The sequence below is a fragment of the Lissotriton vulgaris genome, chromosome 1_1 (genome assembly GCF_964263255.1).
Source record: "Lissotriton vulgaris chromosome 1_1, aLisVul1.2, whole genome shotgun sequence".
Taxonomy (NCBI): Eukaryota; Metazoa; Chordata; class Amphibia; order Caudata; family Salamandridae; genus Lissotriton; species Lissotriton vulgaris.
The window spans coordinates 871,019,730-871,033,714 of NC_141685.1; the positions used below are offsets into that span (position 1 = coordinate 871,019,730).

General features: G+C 46.9%; 1 protein-coding gene across 2 annotated transcripts in view; it reads left to right on the plus strand.

Moving 5' to 3' along the window:
* The first annotated feature begins 5,268 nt into the window (after positions 1 to 5,268).
* The window catches only part of WBP11 (WW domain binding protein 11), a 149,029-nt gene continuing 140,312 nt past the window's right edge, over positions 5,269 to 13,985 (plus strand). Inside the window, exon 1 of one of the 2 annotated variants that reach the window (XM_086958147.1) lies at positions 5,269 to 5,396. The gene's annotated coding sequence lies outside the window, so the exon portion shown is untranslated. The remainder of the gene's footprint in view (positions 5,397 to 13,985) is intronic. The other variant, XM_086958154.1, reaches the window with a different exon arrangement.

Here is a 13,985-nt window from a genome sequence, read left to right on the forward strand (position 1 = left end):
AAATTAAAGGTGTAAATCCCTTTCCTGAGTGATGTAAAAGTGTTGCGCTCGGAGTCGAAGTTGCCTCCGATGTTCACTAATATCTGCAATAATGGGAAAGCAGAGCACACAGAGTAGTGTTAGGGAGTGAGAACCCGTCTGTCACAGCCAGACCAGCACGCACTGACTGACATTCACTACAGTTTCAGTGATGGATTCACTACAGTTTCAGTGATGGATTCACGCTGCCAAAGACGGACGGCGAGCACTACATGAACAAGACATTAGCGTATATTTTTAGATGTGGAAATGTCTGAGTTACTGCTGGTGTGTCATTGTGAAGCAACAAGCGCAACCACAGCATCACTCAGCGCAACAACAGCATCACTCAGCGCAACCACAGCATCACTCAGCGCAACAACAGCATCACTTAACGCCACCACAGCATAACTCAGCGCAACCACAGCATCAATCAGCGCCACCACATATCACTCAGCGTCACCACAGCATCACTCAGCACCACCACAGCATCACGCATTGCCACCACAGCATCACTCAGTGCCACCACAGCATCACTCAGTGCCACTCAGTGCAACCACAGCATCACTCAGCGCCACCACAGCATAACGCAGAACCCCACAGCATCACTCAGCACCACCACAGCATCACTCAGTGCCCCTACAGCACCATTCAGCGCCACAACCGCATCACTCACACGGCACCACAGCATCACTCAGCATGACCACAGCATCACTCAGCACCACCATTGCATCACTCAGCGCCACCACAGCATCAGTCAGCGGCACGACAGCATCACTCAGTGCCACCACAACATCACTCAGTGCCACCAAAGCATCACTCAGCGCCACCACAGCATCACTCAGCGCCACCATAGCATCATGCAGCACCAACACAGCATCACTCAGTCCACCACAGCATCACTCAGTACCGCCATAGAATCACTCAGCCCCACTCAGCGCAACCACAGCATCACTCAGCCCCACTTCAGCATCATGCAACACTACCACAGCATCACTCAGCGCCACCACAGAATTACTCAGCACCACCACAGCATCAAGCAGTGCCACCACAGCATCATGCAGCACCCGCCACAACAGCATCACTCAGCGCCACCACAGCATCATGGAGCACCACCACAGCATCACTCAGCGCCACCACAGCATCACTCAGCGCCACCATAGAATCACTCAGCATCACCAGAGCATCACCCAGCGCTACCACAGCATCACTCAGCGCCACCACATAATTACTCAGTGCCACCACAGCATCAAGCAGTGACACCACAGCATCATGCAGCACCCGCCACAACAGCATCACTGAGCACCACCACAGCATCACTCTGTGCCACCACAGCATCACTAAGCGCTACCACAGCATCACTCAGCCCAACTCAGCGCAACCACAGCATCACTCAGCCCCACTCAGCGCAACCACAGCATCACTCAGCCCCACAACAGCATCATGCAGAGCCACCACAGCATCACTCAGCACCATCACAGAATCACCCAGAGCAACCACAGCATCACTCAGCGCAACAACAGCATCACTCATCGCAACCACAGCATCAATAAGCAGAACCACAGCATCACTAAGCGTACCACAGCATCACTCAGTGCACCACATCATCACTCATCATGACCACTGAATCTCAGTGCCACATAATTACACACCACATAATGACACTCTACTCAATGCAACATAAATACACTCAAGATAATACCAGCCAGTACCACATAATTACTCGTCACATAATTACACTCTATTCAGTGCAACATAAATACACTCCACATAATAACACTGTGCCACATAATTACACGCCACATAATTACAATCTACTCAATGCTACATAAATACGCTCCACATAATACCACTCAGTGTGACATATTTACACGCCACATAATTACTATCTACTCAATGCAACATAAATACACCCCACACACCACTAAGTACCACATAATTACAAGCCACAAAATTACTCTCTACTCAATGGAACATAAATACACTCCATATAATACCACTTAGTGCCACATAATTACACTCTACTCAATGCAACACAAATACACTCCATATAATACCACTCAGAGCCACATAATTACATGCCACATATTTACACCCTACTCAATGCAACATAAATACAATCAACATAATGCCACTCAGTACCACATAATTACACGTCACATAATTCCACTCTATTCAATACAACATAAGTACATTCCACATAATACCACTGTGCCACATAATTACACGCCACATAATTACACTCTGCTCAATGCAACATAAATACACTCCACAAAATACCACTCAGTGCCACATAGTTACACACCACATAATTACACTCTACTCAATGCAATGTGAATACACTCCACATACCACTCAGTACCACATAATTACACACCACATAATTACACTCTACTCAATGTAACATAAATACACTTGGGTTACAGCAAACAAATGATGGATGGAATGCTGACAATGCAAACGTTCTCCCCCAGTCAAAAGATCAGGGTTAAATCCATCATTCTTTTGCCCACTACGCCACCCCAGTTTGGACCCAGCCATATGCAAATCAGTCTCAACCCGGTGCCCGATGGGAACAGCACAGCCCGAACTGTAAGGCCAGGTCCTCCCTGGACTGGAAACAAGCATCCTGGGACTGGTTTCAGGGTGTGTCACCCTTCATCAACAAGGCTAACTTTAATCCAGTGGCACAGTGAGCAAGGGACCTACGTCTGGGCATACCCATCCCACTTAGGGTGAAAAGTGTTACAGCAAACAAATGATGGATGGAATGCTGACAATGCAAACATTCTCCCCTAGTCAAAAGATCGGGTACGCCATCCCAGTTTGGACCCAGCCATATGCAAATCAGTCTTGACCCTGTGCCCCATGGAGACAGTCCAGACCGAACTGCCAGGCCAGGTCCTCCTTGGACCCGAAACAAGCATCCTGGGACCGGTTTCAGGGTATGTCACCGTTCATCAGCCAGGCTAGCTTGAATCCAGTGGCACAGTGAGCAAGGGACCCACGTCTGGGCATACCCATCCCACTTAGAGCAAAAAGTGTTACAGCAAACAGATGATGGACGGAATGCTGACAATGCAAACATTCTCCCCCAGTCATCAGATCTGGGTTAAACCCATCATTCTTTTGCCCACTACGCCACCCCACTTTGTACCCAGTCATATGCAAATTAGTCTTGACCCTGTGTGCCATGGGAAAAGTCCAGACCAAACTGCCGATCTCTGTACTGGGGTGAATGTATGACATTGTTCTGCAATCTCTCCATCAATTGTTGTTTTTGCATTTGTCACTCTGAGTGGGACTGGTATGCCCAGACGTGGGTCCCATACTCTCCATGCCACTGGAGTCAGGCAATCCTGGCTGATGAGTGCTGAAGGCCGAAAACTGGTCCTAGGATGCTTGTTTCCAGTTCAGGGAGCACCTGGCCTGGCAGTTTGGGCTGGACTGTTCCCATTGGGCGCAGGGTCAAGACTGATTTGCATATGCCTGGGTCCAAACTGGAATGGCATGGTGAGCAAAAAACAATGGATTTAGGCCCAAATCTCTGCACTGGGGTGAATGTATGACATTGTTCTGCATTCTGTCCATCAATTGTTTTTTTTGCATTTGTCACCATGAGTGGGACGGGTATGCCCAGACGTGGGTTCCGTGCTCTCCATTCCACTGGAGTCAAGCTATCCCGGCTGATGAGGGCTGAAAGCCCGAAACCGGTCCTAGGATGCTTGTTTCCAGTCCAGGGAGGACCTGGCCTGGCAGTTCGGGCTGGACTGAACCCATTGGGCGCAGGGTCAAGACTGATTTGCATATGGCTGGGTCCAAACTGGAATGGCATGGTGAGCAAAATAACGATGGAATTATGCCCAGATCTCTGTACTGTGGTGAATGTATGACATTATTCTAATTTTTCCATCAATTGTTCTTTTTGCCTAAATACACTCCACATAATACCACTCAGTACCACATAATTGCACACCACATAAGTATACTCTACTGAATGCAACATACACTCCACATAAAACCACTCAGTGCCACATAATTACACGCCACATAATCACACACTACTCAATGCAACATAAATAACCTCCACATAATACCACTTAGTACCACGTAATAACACGCCACATAATTACACTCTACTCAATGCAATATAAATACACTCCACATATTACCACTTGGTACCACATAATTACACACCACGTATTACACTCAATGCAACATAAATACACTCCACATAATACCACTCAGTACCACATAATCACATGTCACAATTACTATATTCAATGCAACATAAATACACTCCACATATCACCACTCAGTGCCACATAATTACACACACCTAAGCATCACCTAAACATCACCTAAGCATCACGTCAGTTTGCCCTCTGAATCTGGAATCTGTTGGTTCTCCCCCTAGTGTCCGTCTACTGCTCGTGTTCTAATTAAATCACTCTTTTCTAACCTCCACTCCCCCGTTATTTATGCCCGCTCCCCCATAACAAAAGAATTATAACAAACAAGCTTGAGAACAGGCTGGAAGAAGTTACCAGCAGTGCAACTACAAAAAAACTAGAGGACATTTTTTATGTTAAAATAATTTTTTAATCAGGTTGATCAGTTGTATATAATGTTGTCTTCGTTTGTATAAAAGTAACAAAAAGGCTTAACACTTTTTATTATAACTTTTCAGCATGATGCACAGCAGCTACAATGCTCTACAACATAGCCAAAAGTTCTGACTAAACACACAAGCTCCCAAAGGCAAGACCTATTGTCTATGCGATGCCAATGCTAGTTTTTGTTTCCTATGTTCACAAAATGTGTGTTTTTGTGGTATTGACTGGTGTGAGTTTCAACAATAAGAAAGAGAAAGAAAATCAGAATTACCGCCTATGTGCCTTTACAAGAAATAAAAATACTTCACTGAACAGCTAAACTATTTTGCTTTCATCTAACAACTTTTGACTGTTCCAAAATAACAAAACTTAAATGGTCCAATATTTTTGCTAAGAAAGGTGACATCAATCTTCTATGGCCAGTCTTGCCACTAAACCATAGACGTTGTATTGAGGCGTACAGTCTCAGATACAATCCTTCATGGTGAATGTTCCCAGTAGTGTTTCTTCAAGCTTACGTTTCCCTTTCCAAGAAGGCCGTCTCATTTCAGCTCCTACTTCCCGTTCTAAGATGGCCGCCGTCTATCTGTCTGTTGCTGCACTTTTTGCCACAGTGGGCCCTTCCTGTTTCAATATGGTCGCCGTCTCGTGAGTACGTGCTTCCGGAATCCGGCTTCTACGGTGGCCGCGCTGCTGAATTAAACGGTATGAGTGCTCGGAGCAGAAAATGACGGCGATCTCGTTGCGAGGAGGGAGTTAGAGGTAAAAACAAACAGAGGGCGTTAGGGACGGGTAGAGCTGAAGGTTTGAATTACTATCTCTGCAGGCTCACAGAGAAGGGATTGGAAGCTGAACGGGGAGGCATGCCTGAAGGAAGAGGGCAGGTGTATTGGCTTAGGTTGCTGCTTATTGGGACCAGGAGGGTGCGGGGTCATGTTTGTGGGCAGGTGGTGATAGGTCTGCGGCTTGTAGGCTTGGCTGGCTGATTATGGAGTAGTTGTGATTCTACTCCAGATGTCTACACGCCCCCTTTTTCCACGCACATCTTTCCTTTGCAATCACATGATGGAAATTATGCCAAAGAAGGCTGGTATATCTGTACACTAGACAGACAGGTCTCGGTTCTGACCGTGGGGAATGAGCCACTGGACATGGGGCGGGTTTGAAAGCTGGTAAGCAGTATTTATGCTTCAGTGGCGTTTACCAATGTTCAGTAGTAGTGTGTTTGATGGCCAATCCCATGCTACTTTGCAGTGGAAGTGATACAGGCTGCCACAGCAGTATATGTATTTTTACGTAGTGAATGACCCCGGACGTTTTGTGTGGCAGTGCAGCACGTTGCCTCATCGGTCTGTATAACGCAACCTTCTTGGGGCTGTGCATGGTGACCTGGTTGCGTGCTTGTATAAATATTAACTGATAATAAAGTGTTCGTATGGAATTGATGTAGGCTGTACCACACGCTTAGCTGTGTGCAAGGCAGCCAATCCGAGGGCATGCTGAGTGCTGTGTGCAGTTGAGTGCAGAGTGCTGTGTGCTGTAGAGTGCTGTGTGCTGTAGAGTGCTGTGTGCTGTTGATTCCAGAGTGCTGTGTGCTGTTGATTCCAGAGTGCTGTGTGCTGTGGAGTGCTGTAGAGTCTGTGTGCTGTACATTGATGTGTGCTGTACAGTGATGTGTGCTGTAGAGTGCTGTATGTAGATCAGTACCAACAGTCAAAATGAGAGTGAATGCAGAGTGAGAGTAAATGCAGAGTGAGAGTAAGTGCAGTTTGAGACTGAGTGCAGAGTGTGAGTTAGTGCAGAATGACAGAAGTGAGTGCAGAATAAGTGCAAAGGTGAAGTAGAACGACTGCAAAATGAGTGAGTACAGAGTGTGAGTTAGTGCAGAGTGCATGCAGAATGAGTGCAGAGTGACAGTGAGTGAGTGCAGAGTGTGATTTACTGCAGAGCGCATGCACAATGAGTGCAGAGTGGCAGTGAGTGCACAGTGTGTGCAGTGGCTAAGTGAATGCAGTTGCAGAGTGAGTGCAGGTGCACAGTAAGTGAGTGCAAAGTGAGAGCAGATGCAGAGTGCAGAAAGAGTGAGTACAGAATGAGTGCAGAGTGGCAGTGAGTGCAGAGTGAGTGCACAGTGAGTGCAGGGGCAACGTGAATGCAGTTGCAGGGTGAGTGCAGGTGCACAGTGAGTGAGTGCAAAGTGAGAGCAGGTGCAGAGAAAGTGAGTGCAGAGTGCAAGTGCAAAATGACTGCAGAGTGAGTGTGACTGCAGAGTGACTGCAGTGAGTGTGACTGCATAGTGACTGCAGAGTGGGTGTGATTGGAGAGTGAGTGTAGGGTGATTGCAGGTGCAAAGTGAGTGGAGAGTGAGATCAGGTACAGAGTGAGTGCGAGTGCAGAATGACTGCAGAGTAAGTGTGACTCCAGAGTTACTGCAGCGTGAGTGTGACTGCAGAGTGAGTGTGACTGCAGAGTGAGTGTGACTGCAGAGTAACAGTGACTGCAGAATGACAGTGACTGCAGCTGTGAGTGTGCAAGGTAAACAGTGTCAGTATGAGTATGCAGGGTGAAGTGTATGTAAGTGTGCAGGGTGCAAAGTGTGTGAGTGTCCAGGATGAACAGTGTGTGACTATGCGAATGAACAGTGTGGATGTGCAGAGTGAGCAGTGTATGTGTGTAGGGACTCTGTCTGAGTGTGCGGGAGACAAACACTAAAATTAAGTTCACCACACACATACATAGGGCCACACACAAACCCACACACCACATACACACATACCACACCCACACACACTAAACACACACCAGCCTCTCACCAGCACACACTCATCACTACACACAAAAAAACACACAAAACACACCTCCAGCCGTCAGTGCATACTTTCACCAGGCACAAATACCAACAGCCATCAGTGTACGCTTTCACCAAACACAAACACGACAATGCATCAGTGCCGCAAATCCACCACACACACAACACACAATGTCAGTACATGCTTTCACCAAACACACACACACCAGCAGCTGTCACTGCACACTTTTACAAAGCACACGCATTACCATCCATCTCTGTACGCTTCACAGCCACACAAGCACACACACCACCAGCCATCACTGCACAATTCCTACAGGCACACACATCCACCACCCACCAATGCACCTATCAATTGTTAATGCATCCACCATAAAATATTTTAGCAATCGCTCTATGCTACACTTTACCTTTTCAAGATAATGCGTTAAAGCACAGCACGCCACCATTGCTAATATTCAAATGCAAAACACATTTTCCAACACACACCACATGCTCACACTCCAAGACACATGCCTAAAATACATTGCCATTTACAAGGCCATTTTCTCTAACTCAAAAAAACCCGAGACCTATTGCATTTCTAATGCTTGTTATAATTTCTCGTGGCCTGCAATTACTTATGTGCACTGTGCATGGTATTGTTTGCAAATGTAAATTTGATTGTGGGGCGGAAATTTTGGTGCTGCCTTCCCCAGTGACAAAGAAAGAACTGCAGTATTTTAAGTAAATCTGCATTGTTAAAGTGAGATTGGCGATTTTGGTGTCCTAACACTTAAGTCCAAAGGCCTGATACTCTTAGGAAGGTTTACAAATTAAGTCTGTGTATTTCGAATTGATGTACAGAAGACATTGGACCGTATGAAGGACGTCAAGCAGACAAGCTCTGTTGATAGGAAGTTTCATAGCAGGACTTTGCAATAGATCAATAACATCCAGATGGAGGATTCTTATAATTTCAATAATCTCCCTGGACATTAGGACAATGTAATCCTCTGTGTTTTTATGTTCTATTCTCAGGTCGGGGGGATAGGACAGCACTTTGTTCAGTGTGGACATGTAGCGTAGCTTGCTTTGCACTGTTTGTTTGAGGTCAATGATTTAACATAGGGAGCGGCATCTGTATTTAAAGTAGATGATGCAGACACATGTTCTAGTGCAATAATTGCAGCAGATTGAGACTTTTGCATGTTCCCGGATCAGATCTTAAGTACTGTTATCGTTATGAGCTATAGGCAGCAAATTGTGCTGCCTATAACTTGTTTTGGGGCTTAATTCTTGCGTTCTTTCTTGACCTCCCCTTTTGTGGTTTAAAAGATGGGTTGATATTCGCTACACCTTTTTTTAGTAAATCTAGGGTACCAGGGAGCCGTCATCGTTACCAGGGAGCCGTCATCATTACGGGTGATACATTCCCTTTTTAGGTCTCGACTATTCTAGGCGAGATTATAGTAAGCAGTTCAAAATCTCTACCAAACTGTGGATCGCGTACAGTTCATGTGAGGCAGGCGCGGGCACATCAAACACCATCGGCCTCGGCATCAGACTTCAAAGGAAGCCGCTCGCCCACCATCGTTTGTCTGTGCCTCGGCATCAGACTTTCAAGGATTGCGCTCCACCGCCACAGCAATGCCGAGAGCTTGTTTCTTTATCTTTTAGCACTCCATGTAAGTGCATTTGTTTCCTTGTTATCCTTCGCATGCCGACGCTCCCTTCAAATACATGCCCCCCTTGCTGTTCACTTCCTCTCACCCCATCCATTGCTTCTTGCACCCTGGCTTTAGTTTGTTTTATTTTTTTCTATTCCCTTCTCGGGCGCCTCTATTTCTCACCAAAACACCCACGTATTTGCAATGTCTCACTCCCTGATCGCCACCACTCTCGCTTGCTCCCACCCCACCTCTTCCCTTCGCCCACTATCTCGCTCTCTTTCCTGCCTTCCTCTCTCTTTCTCGGACTCTCCGCGCTCTGGTGTGTTTCTTTGTCTGACTCCTTCCGCCCTGTCTGACTTTCTCACTCTCTTTTTTCCGTATCTGCTTCTCTCCTCCATTGGGCTCATAACACAGAGAGAGAGACCCAACAAACAGGCCGAGCGTCCTGCGGGGTTACCGCCCCCCCACCAATCTGGGTCCGCAGCACCTTATATACACCAGACCCAAACAATGCAGCGTGTTTGCAGCAGAAGCCTGCTCATGCGCTCTCTGCCTTCTTCCTACCCTTCACACTCATTTGCCATCAGGGCTCACAGCGCCCCCTCCTCCATTTACTGTTTATCAGACTCCGTAAGGACTTACAGCCGCAATGCTGGGAGCTACACAGCACACTCAGTGCACGATTATTTTTCTGTACGTCCCTGATCACCGCAGAGGTACGGCAGGCGCTTCAAATCAGCGATTTCAAGGATTTCTAGATTTTAAAGTCCTTGTCAATTCTTTCGTTCCTAATGTTGTCTTTTCTCTTGCACGTTTGGTTAGAAATCAAAGAAAATCAGCTTCACAAAATAAGCATTTACATAATTAGCAGACTGATTTCCATTTGTTCTTGCATGGTGCTGCACCGTGCCATAAGGCACACAATACTGGTCTCAGTGTGTGTGGTGTCAACTGGTCCCACAAAGAGGCAAAGTCTTGTTGTGACTCGTTAGGGGTGAAATATGCTGTAGGCAGCTTCTTGCTCCACTGAAATGGAACAGCCAGCTTTTGACACAGCTGCCACATTCACCCAAAAACAACTTTCACTATACCACGACCCACAGCGCTTTCTTTTAAACACTCTTTAATATGACCAAGCAACAACTCTCTATTATCTTGGCTGATAACCCCCATCCTGTTTTCGTGACTTGAAAGGAAGCTGTGTTCATTTGTAACAAGGGGTGGTGAGGGACAGAGTCTCTGAATTAAGCAGAAAGCTCTCACCCAGTCAAGAGATCAGGGCTAGATCCAACACCGTTTTTTAGCTCACTGCACCATCCTAGTTTCAGAACCTGGCTATATGCAAATTAGTCTGTTCCTGTCCCAGTGCATGATGGGAACAGGGCAAACCAAACTACAAAAGCCAATTCTTACACTGGGAAGGAAACAAGCTCCCGGGGACCGGTTTCTGGCATTACAGCCGTCTTCGGCCCGGTTTGCTTGAATCCTGATGGTGCAATGAGCAAGGGTCTCACATCTGAGAATACCCTTCCAAGCTTATGGTGGACAAAACGATTCAGAAAAGGGGGTGGTGATGCACTGGGCCAGGGACAGACTGATTTGCATATAGCCAGGTTCTGAGCTGGGATGGGGCAGTGAGATAAATAACGGTGATGGATCAAGCCCTGATCTTTGGACTGGGTAAGAGTGGTCTGTTTAACTCAGACACTCTGTTCATCACCACCCCCTTTTCTAAATCGTTTTTGGCCACTATAGGTGTGGCAGGGTATACTCAGACATGAGTCCCTTTCTCACTGCTCCATCAGGATTCAAGCAAGCCGGGCCGAAGAAGGCTGAAATGCCAGAAACCTGTCCCCGGTAGCTTGTCTCCTTTCTGGTGAAGAATTGGCTTGGTAGTTTAGTCTGCCCTGTTCCCATGATGCACTGGGCCAGGGACAGACTGATTTGCATATAGCCAGGTTCTGAGCTGGGATGGGGCAGTGAGATAAATAACGGTGATGGATCAAGCCCTGATCTTTGGACTGGGTAAGAGTGGTCTGTTTAACTCAGACACTCTGTTCATCACCACCCCCTTTTCTAAATCGTGTTCATTTGTAAAGCGCAGTTTATTTCCGTTCTGGTAAAAAAAAAAAACACTACTGTCGACTTGCAGGCGAAATCGCACTTGAAACGGAGGGCTCCTATTGTAAACACTTGCAGGATCGAAGTGTCTGGCTCGCACGCTGCATTTGATCTAGAGCGATTTTACAGCATTGACAGAAACACAATGGGAAATCTGTTACTCAACCTGGAATGTCCGTTTTCGCTTTAAATAACACCATACAACCTCAAAGTTGCATTCATTGCGCCTTCAGTTTTCAAAGTAGCAAACCATTATAAAATAAAAACTGCGTGGAATTGTTTTAAGTCGATCATAGAAATGTGCACATCTTTGCTATCAAACTGGCTCCCATCTCCCTGTCGAAATACCAGATAACACCTAAACCGTCGTACTAATCTTTCATCTGCTCCTGGAAAATGGCAAACATGTAAATAATCTATTATCCAAAGATTCACTAACTTGTAATTCTATGAGCGCGTAAAGTCTACAAGTAAGTTTGTGATACATAAACTCCACAGAATCTTATATTGATGTTCTTCCCCCACCCACGGCCTCTTTCTTTCTTGCTCGTTGCTTCTCCTGCAAATCTCCACGCTCCTTGTCCCATCTCCCCCATGGCTCTCCATATTGCTTCCCCCACCCTAGCCCTCTGTGCTCCTTCCCCCACCCAGGCCCTCCGTGCTGCTTCCCCCACCCAGGCCCCTCCGTGCTGCCACCCTCCACTCCAATAGAGTAAATAAATCACAAAAAAAAGGGAAATTGACTGCATCAACCAGGGGCTTGTGGGATCCCCTGGGTCACCATTACGTTGCCCTGGGCAGCTCTGTAGATCAACTGAGATCCCTCGCCCTCTCTTACACAGCATGCCTGTGTCTCGCTCTCTCACCCACTCCTTTCTCTGCCCCCTTTCCTTTACCGTCCCTCTTCTTGCAACATAAACCAAAAGTGCCTCCCAGCAGAGCACACAGGCTTCCAAGCACTTTAAGGCTAGGGCGGCGTTTTGAAAGTAGCAATAACTTGTCTCTCAGGCACCCCGTCCCCTCGGAAAAAAACACCCAGAAAAGCAGCGTAAATCTACATTTCGCAAACAATACCTCCATAGTTCACGGCCCAGCAGTAACCACACGCAGACATTACAACTAATTTCAATTTAATTTTAATTTAATCAATTGTTCTTTACATTAAAGTAGGTAAAACCGGGGACCAACATACTCATGGCATAATCCACCTTTCCTTACTGCGTGATTTCCATTTCTTTACCACACAGCTTGGCCCTTCAGTGCAGCATAATTTCAGGGGGTGTGGCTACAATGGTGCTGCCCCCTCCACCCCCACCCAGCTTGTTCCCGTAGGGTGTTGAATGAATAAGTGGGTCCTGGACTCACCCAGCTGGGGCTTTATGGATGAAATAAACGAAACCTATGGGGTAGGGGGGGGTCACTGGCGCGTTGCTGGTTGATTTCCGTGTCTCCCCACACACATACTGCAGTCATCAGCTCACCAAAATGTTACTCACATTGTGTTTCTTTCCGCATTCTGCTTAGTTTAATGCGAAATTATGCAAAATCCCGAGCACTCATTTTGCAGTAAAGTCTCTCTCCCCTCGCTCACTTTATTTTATTTCCCCCTCACTGCCTCCGCTTGTCGTGTTTATCTCTACCTCTCTCTTCTCTGCTCCCTCCTTCGCTCTTCGCCGCCCCTGACCTCCCCCAGCCTTGTGCTCCTTCCTGTCCTCACTCCTGTCCCTTGTCCCTCCCCCCCCCCCCTCTCTGAGGCCTGTGTGTGTGTGTGTATATATATGAGGGGAGGCCCTATAGTAATCTGCCCCTTTGAGCACAAGTCCCCCGGCAGTACATAGTCTATCGCCCTCCCCACCCCTCTCGCTCTCTGAGCTGTGAGCTGGCCCTTCGAGCAGTTAACGCCATCTCCACTGAGGCCTCCTCAGCAACTGGTCCCGGTCGGGTATGTGTCTGTATTACCCCTCTCATCAATAACTTAAACCCCCTCATTCTTTGATTCTACAGTTAAATTCCAGAATATTGAGACAGAAAGGCCCGGACAGCATCACAATATTTGTATGTGCACACATTAAATGTGTGGCCCAGAAATGTTTGTATTTCACCATTAAGTGGGCACCTTATTTCCAAAAGACAGTCCCGTTCCAAGATGGTCACCACTGTTCACTCTATCTATCTATCTATCGCCCTCACTCTATCTATCTATCTATCGCCCTCACTCTATCTATCTATCGCCCTCACTCTATCTATCTATCTATTGCCCTCACTCTATCGATCCATCGCCCTCACTCTATCTATCTATCTATCGCCCTCACTCTATCTATCGATCCATCGCCCTCACTCTATCTATCTATCGATCCATCGCCCTCACTCTATCTATCCATCTCTATCACTCTATCTATCGCTATCACTCTATCACTCTATCTATCGCTATCACTCTATCACTCTATCTATCCATCGCTATCACTCTATCTATCGCATCACCACAGCATCACTGAATGCCACGGCATCACTATGTGCTACCACAGCATCACTGAATGCCACAGCATCACTATGTGCTACCACAGCATCACTGAATGCCACAGCATCACTATGTGTTACCACAGCATCACTGAATGCCACAGCATCACTGAATGCCACAGCATCACTATGTGCTACCACAGGATCACTGAATGCCACAGCATCACTATGTGCTACCACAGCATCACTGAATGCCACAGCATCGCTATGTGTTACCACAGCATCACTGAATGCCACAGCATCACTCTGTGC